Below are 11765 nucleotides of genomic sequence, written 5' to 3'. Positions count from 1 at the left end.
ACCCACCCACCCCCGGTCCCTGCTGTGGTGTTACCTTTCATGACTCTTTAGGCAGTGCAAAACATTTTGTCTAGAGAGAATCTCTGAAGGCTGCTTTTCAGGTGCTTTAGATGACATATTTTGAATTGCTGAAAGCAGTAACACATATCAACTAGCATTGGACATAGAAAGTAAGGAAAAGAAGTGGAGATGAGGAAAGAGCTGTAGGATAAGAAAATAGGGCATAAGAGTGGAGACAGAGATGGGTGGGGGTGGTCTCTCCTCAACATACGCCATAATAAATTTAGAGGCTATTAGCTGGTACATATAAAAGAAACTTTCTGTTCTTCAAAACTTTGCTAGCCTTGCAGGTTAAAGCAAGTTCACCCTTGCTTCTAAACATGTATTGTATTCTCCTGTTTCTTGTGATGTATGATGATTAGAGTACAGTATGTTAAATGGATATTTCACTTTGAATACTTGGTCTTTGTAAATATGGTACTCCAAAGTAAAGGAAAAGTATATAGTAGCTGTGTCAATTTTTCTATCATATCAGTTCAATAATAGAAATACCAGTGCTTCATAAACAGTCAGAGCAGTGTGAAAGTTAAAAAAAAATCAGCCTTTTGTCCCACATTATCCTGCACGCTGAGAGGGACTTTTAACATCTACTCAGAAAAAAACAAAATATGAAGATACCCTACAATAAATCTTCTGAAATATGGTGCCTGTGTTTCCAGGATTCTGAATGAGTAATACGGGGGTGGGTGGAATCAGGAATTGACTTCAGCCTTCTTCTGAGAGGAGATGAAAGAACTGGGAAGATACCAGCTTTAGCTGCCTTAAGAAGAAATTGGAAAGATGGAATATAATTTTTTAAAAGATAAATTCACTTTTCCCTGTGGTGAGGCTAGCAGAAGAGAATGTGTAAGCGCAAAGTCTTCATGTGATCTCTTCCTAAGTAGCACTGTGGTGGGGAAATATTCCTGTAGCTAGCCCTATAATAAAATATATTAAAAACTGGATGACATAGCCAAATGGAGACAAATCAAACCTGCTTTTCAAGACAGTATTGATATTCTGTGCTGCAGTTGTTTTGAGTGCATTGAGAACTTGGGACCTGCTTCTTGTGATCCTAGGAATTTCATTTATGAGGACCAGTTCTAATTGAGCAAGAGTTGTCAGCTGACTTTATAATTCCATTTTAGACTCTTTCAAGTCCCCGTTAGTATTCAGTAATCTGCCTCTACTGCCCAGACTTCAGTGACATCAGAGCAGCTAAGCCAATATCAACCACAGGGATGTGACAAGGAGAAAAGAGAATTATAAACAGAATCTGGAAAACCTTAATTTATCTTAAATATTATTTATATAATGACTATTAGGTATACCTGGTTTCATCCTGTAAGGGAATTTTGTGGGTTTTTTGGTATTTTAGCATTTAAGAAGAACATGGTTAGACTATTGTTGGTTTCTGTATTTCCAATATGTGAACAAAGAGCAGAGGCCATCAAAATACTTCTTCCCAGATAATATGCTGTAACCTATAATCAGCAATAAAGTTAACCTTTGTTCCTGCATAGACGATACTTGTAAGATCAGATTATAGTATCATAGCCTGAAAAATCTGCTTCCTACCCATCTATCTTTTTATATTTTATAACATACACACTAAAGAAGAGTTCTGGTGAGCATGAAAGCTTGCACTGTCTTTGGTTTAGTTCGGTTTGTCCTAATAAAAGGAGTTAGTTCTTGTGACACTTTTGCTTTCCCAGGTCATTGTGACATCAAAAACATCAACTAGTTGCATCATGTAGAGACAAGCAGTGTGCAATCAGAAGGGGGCATTCTCTGGAGAAGTCTGGATGAATGCTTTGAATGATTTGACATTGAGGCACATGGGTAAGATGTGACCCATTCCTAAAAGATTGAAGAGACACTAAATGAATTTTGTGCCTGTTTTCATTGCTGTGTGGGCAGTTTCATTGCATTTAGTCAGCATAGTTTTTATAAATTTCAATGGGAAACATAGTAGTTAGGGTACTATTTTAGAACAGAAAGTTCAGATTTAATGTCTCTGTAACGATTCCTTGTTTTTGGCATGTGTGTGTCTCTTTAAAAGTTTGGTTGCATGGCGGTGGTAAGTAGACTAGAGTGGTTGAGAGAAGCAATCGTGGTATGATTGGTGGTTGCCAGAGAGGGGGAGGGGTTTTGGAAGTGAAAATGAGTGGATGAGTATGTATGTCAGTCAGGAGTGATAGTTACAGGTTGGACAGTTGTGAAGTTCAGTTAGTTCTGTGTGTGAGGGAAATGAGAAGCAGTCCTGTGTGGAATAAGTTAGTTCAGTGAGAAACAGAAGGAAGGCTGAGAGAATAGGAAAAAATAAATGAAAGTTTAATTGAAGACAAGTTATAGGAAAGGCTGTATGTCCTGGAGAGAAACAGTGAACATATATGACCTTGAGTTAAAGTGTTACAAAGTTACCTGAAAGATCCCTGTCAGTAAGGGAGCAGATTGTGTGTGATACACCAAGCAATTGTTCATTATTTACACATTAATAGTTACATAGTTCTACCCTTTTATTTATGAATTATTTCAATAAATCCTCTTTTATTCAAGTATACCAGATCTGAAAGAAATAGTTCCTCAGGACCACATAGTTCCTCGTAAGCCTTGAACTCGGTCTACCTAACCAGTAAGAGCAGAAGTAAAAGTATAAAGGTTTGGAAATCCTTAAAATTTCCTGGTGGCAGCCGTATATACCCAGTAGAACAAAATAAAAAGAACACTTTTAAAGTGAACCTAGTCCTCCCCAATAAGGAGGACGTCACAGTCTCTCTTCCCTCCCCCCAAGGATGATCTTTACTTCCTTTAGTGAAAAGTATCCTTCGTTAAAGTCATTTGCATTTCTATTAACATCCAAAAGAGATTCGCAGGGAGAAACGACCATTTGTATCCATTAAAAGTGAAAAGTAGCAGAAACCTAAGAATAGAAAGAGTTTAAACAACGATCTTTGTATCCTCTTTGCCCCTAGACACGTTTAACAACACAATGTTACTGGCACGGTAGTAGCCACTTCGTCACAGAGGGAGGAAGGGAATTCCGCCTCTCCTTCCTTGTCCTTTTAATGATTTAAAGGGGGCTTTATGGAGAAATTGTCAGATTCTTCAGTGTTGCTTTTTACAAGTAGTGATTTTCTTCATCAATGTTATGGATGAGGCTCCTAGTTTCTCTCTTGTGGGGATGTTTACAGCTTGGTGTGAATCATGGCTGCCATGACTGTGCTATTTCGCTTCTTGCATCTGGGATGATTCTGGGCTTCCATCCACTCGCTGCCATTTGAGAGGAGCCCAAATCAAGTCCCTTGCGCCGGACCTCCCTCCAGGAGGTCCAGTGGAGAACGGGATCCCCTGAAACTCCCCTAGAAGAAGCGAAATACCGGTGATCTCCGGGAGCAGAGATCAAGCGTGTCGCTGCTCCGCAGTCCCCCCTCCCACCTCTCACCCCTGTTCTTATACAGTTACCAGTCAGTCTGTACTCTTGGGAATTCGCTTGGATGCACAATGTGCTTTCAGTCCTTGACAGGACAGCTGGTGAATGCTTATTTATTGTGATTTTAACCATGCTTTTAATTTGTGAGTTCTCATACTTGTGCTTTGTACTGCAGGTCTTTTCCACAGCTGATAATATAGTGATAACTAATCTAGATGCCATTAAAAAAAAAATGGTACTCAGTCAGCCCCTTGCGTATCCTGCACACCCAAAAGCAAAAATTGGCAACTTTATTAGTTATCTCCTGGGAAGAGTCTGTAAAGAAAGAGACATAAATTTGTTCAGATCTTCCTGGTAAAGTTTACAAAACTGGAGCGATATACTGAGATTGGATGTCATTATAGAATAAACAGTGCAGCAGAACATGTTCAATAGAGTCTACTCTCCTTGTGCAGCTTGGACAGAGCCTCTGAGGGAGTGGGACACGATGGTATCTGCCTTCCAGGAGGTCTGAAGGTAGGGCAGTAAAGCATGCCAGGGTAAAGATTCTCCAGTATTTGGAGATTTCAAGGGATCTAAGATAATCTGCTGGTTGAAAGCATTTGGCATATCCAAATAATTGGATATTTCTGTATCTGTACCTTATCTGATTGTAGGGCATGATCCAAGAATCTCTGTTTAATTATTTCTTTTGTTTTTTGATACCCAAGGTGCAGTAAGACTTGGGGTGAGAGGCCATGTTCCTCCTCAGTTGCTCTTTGCCAGGTTGAATGGTGGCTGTCAGCAAGGATCAATGGTTCTAGACCCACCGAACTGAAGATGAGTTTTAACTAGTAGCCACATATGAGTCTCCAAGGGGATCTGCCCAGCCTCTAGTCTGAGAAGGGCTTTGGAATACATTGCGGGACTCCAAGGATTGTTCATAGGAACTTGGATTGTACTGCTTCTAGTGAGCGCCTTTCTTTGTAAATACAGAGGTGGGAACCGTATAAGAGGTGGCTGACAGTCTTTCCTCGGAAGACCTTGATTGTCACAGGAATAAAGAAGGCTCCTTTTGTGAAATAGAATCTTAGAATGGCAGAGGGTAGTTTCTGTGGCATGCAGTTCCTGAGCTCTCCAATGTCCAGACGATTGTAAGGCTATACCAAGATATTTAAAAAAAATTTTGTTTGTTCAGTGTTGTTGCCCTCTATTTGCCATCTATAGATTCAATGTTTTTTGGTAAAGATGAGGACTTGTGTTTTTGGAAGTCCAGCAGCACCTTAACAAGTAACCAGACTTATTCCAGCATAAGCTTTTTTTCAGTCAGTTCGTTTCAGATGCATGAACTGTCTGGGAGAGCAGTCCCCTCCTCCTTCACACTTAGTGGGTTGGCCTGGAGTGGTTGAGAGGGAGGCACTGTGTTCTAGTGAAGTTCCTGGCACCAATGTGGGAGGAGCTATGGAGATGTGGGAGGAGCCATGGAAACCAAGTGACAGGCCTACAAGGAAACCACTGACCAAACAGTGGCTCTTTAAAGAATAAAATATCCAGAACTAGAGAAGATTAACCATATGCTCAGAAAATTAGAACTGCTTTAATGTGGTGTATCAAAGTCAACAGTTGGTGCATAGTGAACATTTTTTGAGAGTGGGTTTTAGCAAGACAACTTTAAATGTCTTTGTTGTTCTAAACAAAGCTGTGCTCCATGCTGTTAACATGGGTTAATAGTGTCCAAATATGTCTCAGACTTTTCCCCATTTAGCCAAATGGAAGTAAAATTCCTTCATCAAAGACATTTTGTCGTCATTTCATCCATTATTGCAAATTCCTGCAATTAATACTGCAGTGTCAGGCTGTTACTTGTATAAACAAACCTCTTTGTGACTAATTCTGAACAAGACCCAGAGCGCAATTAAAAAAAAAAATCCACAAAATGGGGCTTTATGGAGGGAGGTGCTGAGGGAACGAGGTTTAATAACCTCCCAAATTGTTAATATTAAGGAAAAGAAAAAGAGGATACTGCAGAAGGGGGAGAGAAGAACAGGGCTTGATGCAGAGAGTGAAAGGAGGAAAGACTGAGAGTTTTTGCATGGAGTTGTGAGGCTAAGGGGAAATGGCCCACTTCCCATGAGCTGGTTTGGAGGGGGAGGGGAAGGAAGTCTGAGAGTTGCATTACAAGCACTTGATGAATGGGGGTGATAATTTTTCATAGTGACTTGCTGTCACTATGCATTTTATTGCACTTAATTGTAGTGGTGATTCTCTTGTTTGATTGAAGATGGAATCCACCTATGTCTTTGTCTGTATAGATCCTGGGAGTGAATGGGGTTCTGAGGGCAATGAGTTATTGTTGCAGTGAATTACTGGCTGCCTACAACACCCTACTGGGGATATCAAGAATCTGGAAATGCTGTTGGTTCATTGAATCTTTCACAAAGATCATACTACTTGCATAATGCTTATCTCCTATTACATTATGATGTTTTTCAGAAACGTTAATTCAGACTCCACCATGACATGTTTGGTGTAGTGGTTAAGTACGCGGACTCTAATCTGGGAGAACCGGGTTTGATTCCCCACTCCTCCACTTGCACCTGCTGATGTGACCTTGGGTCAGTCACAAGCTCTGGCACAGCTGTTCCTGAAAGAGCAGTTTGTGTCAGAGCTCTCTCAGCCCCACCCACCTCACAGGGTGTCTATTGTGGGGAGGGGAAGGGAAAGGAGTTTGTAAGCCGCTCTGAGACTCCAAGTGAAGGGCGGGGTATAAATCCAATCTCTTCTCCTCTTCTTCTTCTTTTATGGCATTACATTATATTTTTAAACCTTACTGTTCTCCAAGGAACTTCAGATTATATACATAGCTCTTGTGTCTCTCTCTTTTATTTTCCCAACAACTCTGTGAGTTAGTTAGGCTGAGAGAGAGGAACTTATCCAATGCTACCTCTTAAATTGTGGGTGAATAGGAATTTGAATTCAGGCCTTCCTAGTTGGTTTTTTAAAAAACATTTAATTGAACAATAATTAGAAACATGTTCCTTCGACAACATAATTAGAAACATTATTACATATATATAGATAATAATAAAACCTTAACCAATAACAATAACATATAATTTAACATCACAACATCTGTAGTTCCATATTACTTAGCAAACAATTAAACACTATAATTTTCAGTAAGGTCAAAAGAGAAAGTTTCGTATGTTGTAAAACATTAGGTTGTTTAACATTTCTACTTATATTTTTATCTACAAAAGGCAACCATTCCTTCATAAAGTTTGACGTAGAGCCTATAACACGAGTTTCTCCTATATCATATGTCAGCTTGTCCAAAATAAAATATTCCCAAACTCAGATATTTCTTATCTAAGTGTAGATTCATTATATAATTTAGATCTGCACCCATAATTATCGGCCCTTCCTGAAATTGTCTCAGTTTGCTCATAGTTTCCTTTATAAATCCCAGTTTGCCCAAATATGGGGCATAAATAGTTACCAATGTTACCTTTTCATCATTCAAAGTACTTTTTATAAATAAATACTTTCTGATCTTTTTCCATGGCTTGGCATGTAAATGTATTGCTTTTAAATCGAAATATCGCCACTCCTCGAGCTCTTGAAGAGCCAGGAGCATCATAGCTATAGGGGAACCAATTAGATTTAAATAAGTAATTTATATTATTTTTAAAATGTGTCTCCTGCAGGAGTACTACATCAGCTTTTTGATTTTTCAAATATGTATGAATTCGTTTCACTTTTATTATATTATTAACCCCATTGCAATTCAAAGTAATGATCTTTAAATGGTTATTCATTCTGATTGTTGTGGGAAAAGATTAACTTGGAAGTAGGAGAAGACCTTTTACTCAGTTTGGGAGATACAATAAAGAAAATTCCTATCAAAATAATCCTTAAAGTTTTTATATCTAAAACACATAACTATGTATTTTTTTAGCTATATATCTTGTAAATCCTCGAAAAACTAGACTATTCATCACTTTTCTATTGAAAATTATCTTAGTGTCAGTAGAACACAAGTGTTTATAAACATAACAACTAAAACCTTCACGGGACTTATACATCATGACCAAACTAAGATACCTTACAATCAATGAAAAAGTCAATAAAAATAGCTGTAGGTCTGTAATAGTCTCAAAACAACCAAACGTCCAAACCAAAAGCCCAACCAAAACTAGTTGCCAGGAACATTAATATGGCCTTACACCTTTTAATATTAATACAACCAAGAACAATATAGTGAAGAGTTAGCTTACCAGTCAAAAAAACAATTTACCATCCCTTCCTGCCCCCTTCCCATTATTTTCTTCTGAACCTACTTAACCTTAATAACTAACCTATCATACATATCAGCAAGAGACAAACTCCCGTTTCCTTGCCCTTCCTGCCTTCCCTCTCCACCCTCTCCCTCCCTAGCTTGGCTCACAATAAAAACATAGCAACAAATTAGAAAAAAAAAATCCTCAGACCTGTAAACCAAAAGTTGCAGATTGCCATAGAGACTTTGTGGACCCCACAGAAGCAACCACTTCTCTGGGAAGGAGCTATTATTACTCCTCCTCTGTGCCTCCCTTTCCAAAATGAGTTAAGCCACTAAGTACCCTTCCCCCCAACCATACCATAAAGCATAACTTAAAATATTATTTTTCAGTAAAGATAGATGAAAAGGCACAGACTAAAGATATATAAGAAAAATAAAACACAGTAAAAGTTCAAAGTTCCAGATGAACTTAAGTTGCAGTTCTCATGGGAATCTTGCTGCTTTTAAGAGGTGAAGTTCAATTTTCACTTGTAAGACTTCTTCTCACACTCCATTGGTACTTCTAGATTCCAAGACTGAAGTACAGTACATCCTCCTTCCAGATCTTCTATTGTCCAAGACTTATTCTGATGTCGTATCTGCATCTTTCCATTTGGCAACCATTTATACCTGATGCTTGCCTCAGCAAGATGAGATGCAATTGGTTTGAGCATTTTGTGATTCTGCAGTGTTTCTGCAGACAAGTCAGGGAACACCAGAATGTTTTTATCTTTATATTGTAGGCCACAATTTCCTCTTGAAAAGTCCAGAATCTTTCTTTTAGTCCGAATATCCGATAGCTCTATTATAATATCTTGTGTTGCTCTTGTATGCCCTGCAAAGGGAGAGCCAATCCTATATGCTCTTAAATATATAAGGAGCAACTCCATGTTCTAGTTGAAGAATTGATGATAACCATGTGGTCATAAAAACAGGCAATTCGGTCAAATCCTCTAAATTTCAAATTTCAGTCTCTGATCTTATTTTCCAACAGCAAAATTCTTTCTGTTGCCCATTTCTCATGTGATTGAAGAGTGTGTTAGCTAATCCAGTCTCCATTGCTGATTCAGCGGTTCGAGCTACTTCTTGAAGAGCTGTTTGTAGTGATTCTAGCTGATCGGCTATTGGTTTTAGAGTTTCATGGATCTTCTTTAAGGACTTAAGAGCTTCGTGAAAGTCTGAAGTAGTTAAAACATCTTGCAAAGGTAGATCCAAGGAAGAACTGGCCACCTTGTTGGATTTCTGCTGTGTCGAACGTTGATTTTTGGAAGAGGCATAATGTAGGAAAACTGGTTTTGATATGTGTTCATGTGAAATCAAGTCAGTGGTGAATACTCCCAGAGATTAATCTATATATCAGATCCTCAACAGTCCCCTCTGCGTGCAGATACTTATTTCTGCAGATAAGGGGCACTCCCCCCCAACAGGTTTTTCTATAAACTCCGGGGACTCCGTGGGTCTGCAAGAAAAATCCAAAAATTGAGGGGGGGGACCGGGAGGGTTGGAAACCCCCCATACGTGGAGATTGGCTGCTGCCACTGCTGCTGTGGAGGGGAGGAAGTAGGTGGGAGGCCAGGAGAGTGACAGAGGCAGAAAGAGTGATGGGGGGGCAGAAAGGAAGTGACAGGCATGGAAGGGAGAGAGACTGAGAAAGAGAAAAGGGGTGGCCAGAAAGAGTGCGAGAGAAGTAGGGGGAGAGGGGAAGAAGCAGAGGTGGGGGGAATGGAATCGCCGCTCCTGCAAGTTTCTTGTGGGTTCCCGCTTGTGTTACCTTATTCTTAACAACTTTTAGGGGTAACCGTATAGATCACCGTATAGGCACACGAAAGCTCATACCTTGAATAAGCCTTTGTTGGTCTTAAAGGTGCCACTGGACTCTAAATTTGTTCAACATCTCCTGCAATGAGTCAGTGGTTTATGGGGCAGATCATAGGGAAAGTATTTTTGGCATCTGACACTGCCAAGCTGTAATTAAAACCCCATTGGTTGATGGTACCAGGAAGCATCATGGACTTCATGCAGTAATTACTCTGATACAAGAAAGTGCTTATACTCCTTCGCTGTGTTATATATGAAAACCCTCAGTGCAACCTCTCTTTTGCTTTTGTGAAACCTGCAGTTAAAGAATATGAATGGTAGCTGTTGTAGATTTTCTGGGTTGTATGGCCGTGGTCTTGGCATTGTAGGACCTGACATTTCGCCAGTAGCTGTGACTGGCATCCTCAGAGGTATAACACAGAAAGATGGAGTACTCTCTGTGTCAAGGTGAGAAGAAAAATGGTAGGCAGGTAATTTATATCTACTCAGGAAGGTGGGGTAGGGCTGAGTCATTTTCTTGTAGGAGTTCCCCAGGCTGTGAACATGCTAATGGAGGAGCTTTCCTTGGGAGGTTCTTTTGTATATGGATTGTTTCCTGAGGAGGTTTCAACAGGAAAGAAGAGAGTTTAAAAATTAATAGGGCATGGTTTCCTGTCCTAAAAACACAAAAGGCTCTACATCTGACAATAGCACTACAGATAAGATTAGAATTTCAACAGCCAATCCACATGCAAAAGAACCTCCTCAGGAAACAGGGAACCTCCTCATGAAACAATCCATATACAACAATCCAGAGTACTCCAGTCTCAGCTACTGGCGAAACATCAGGTCCTGCAATGCCAAGTCCACGGCTATACAACCCGGAAAATCTACAACAGCTAATGAACTCAAGCCGTGAAAGCCTTTGACAACAATATGAATGGTACTTGCTTTAGTGTTTCTTACATAATGTTTGCCGTTTCAGAAAACTTTTAATGGGAGACAAATATCTGTATTTTATTTTATCCCAACTTGTTTTTAGGATATCCTCCACAAATTACCGTATTTTTCGCTCCATAAGACGCACCTGACCATAAGACGCACCTAGTTTTTAGAGGAGGAAAACAGGAAAAAGTGCCTTTTCTGCTGCTGTTCAGTGGGGAGAGAAGCCTCGAGCCGGATCTCCCAGGCGGCAAAGCGAGAAGGGCCCCGCTGACCACGATGCTTTACAGCAGCCTCCCAAGGACACACCAGAAGTGTGTCAGAAGGCAACACCCACTGCTCAGGCTCCACCCCAAAAATCTCCAAGTATTTCCCAACTCAGAGCTGGCGAATCTACCTGGAGAAAAAATGCTTCAAAAGCACAAAGAAAATTTGTAGCAGGGGATCAGCTTTTGTAAGTCACTGCTCTCTTCTACAGATATTTCATAGCTGAAGAAGTGACCAGTGACCCAGTTATGAATAGAGGCTACAGTTCCCACATTTGCAGAAGTCTACAGATATGGGCAACATCCTCCTCACTTGCTACCTACATGTAATGGTTGATGACTCTGTTTCAATGTATCTGAAAATGAGTGCATGAACACAAAAGCTTAGACCCAGAATTAAACTTTGTTGGTCTTAAAGGTGCCACTGGAACCAAACTTTGTTCTATTGCTTCAGACCAACACGGCTACCCACCTGAATCTATGCAAACCAGAATGATTCAAGGGGGCTCTTCTACACAGGCAATAGGGTTACACTGTACAAAAGACTTCACAAAGTTACTTGAACAAATTATTAGGGTACACCCAACACCTCCTGTCCACACATGCTTAAGGTAGGATAGCAGCTCAATATTTCATTAGCAGTGGTACTTAAGAATATCTGTTCCAGTGCAACAGAACAAAGTTTGAGTTCAGTGGCACCTTTAAGACCAACAAAGTTTATTCACATGAAAGCTAAGACCCAGAATTAAACTCTGTTGGTCTTAAAGGTGCCACTGGACTCAAGCTTTGTATGGCACACTTTGTGTTTATTGACTGTTAACCTTTATTTAAGCTGGTTATAGCTTTAAAAAGAGGGGGGGAGGAAGGAAGGAAAATGTAAGGAAAGGGATAGAAAGAAAGGGAAGGAAGGCAGGAAAGGGAAAGAAAGAAATGGGAGAAAGGAAAAGAAACGGAGCAAAGAAATGGAAAGGGGAAGAAAAAATGGGAA

The 11765-nt window shown here is 40.0% G+C and overlaps 1 protein-coding gene across 1 annotated transcript in view; it reads left to right on the top strand.

Annotated features, from left to right (window-relative positions):
- AP3B1 (adaptor related protein complex 3 beta 1 subunit) overlaps positions 1 to 11765 on the top strand; it is a 340812-nt gene that overhangs the window by 85274 nt on the left and 243773 nt on the right. The gene's annotated exons all lie outside the window — the stretch shown is intronic.

The sequence above is a fragment of the Gekko japonicus genome, unplaced genomic scaffold (genome assembly GCF_001447785.1).
Source record: "Gekko japonicus isolate JY-2015 unplaced genomic scaffold, Gekko_japonicus_V1.1 scaffold206, whole genome shotgun sequence".
NCBI lineage: Eukaryota > Metazoa > Chordata > Lepidosauria > Squamata > Gekkonidae > Gekko > Gekko japonicus.
The sequence above is the reverse complement of the archived record's forward strand: the minus strand, read 5'-3'. Positions and strand labels throughout refer to the sequence as shown.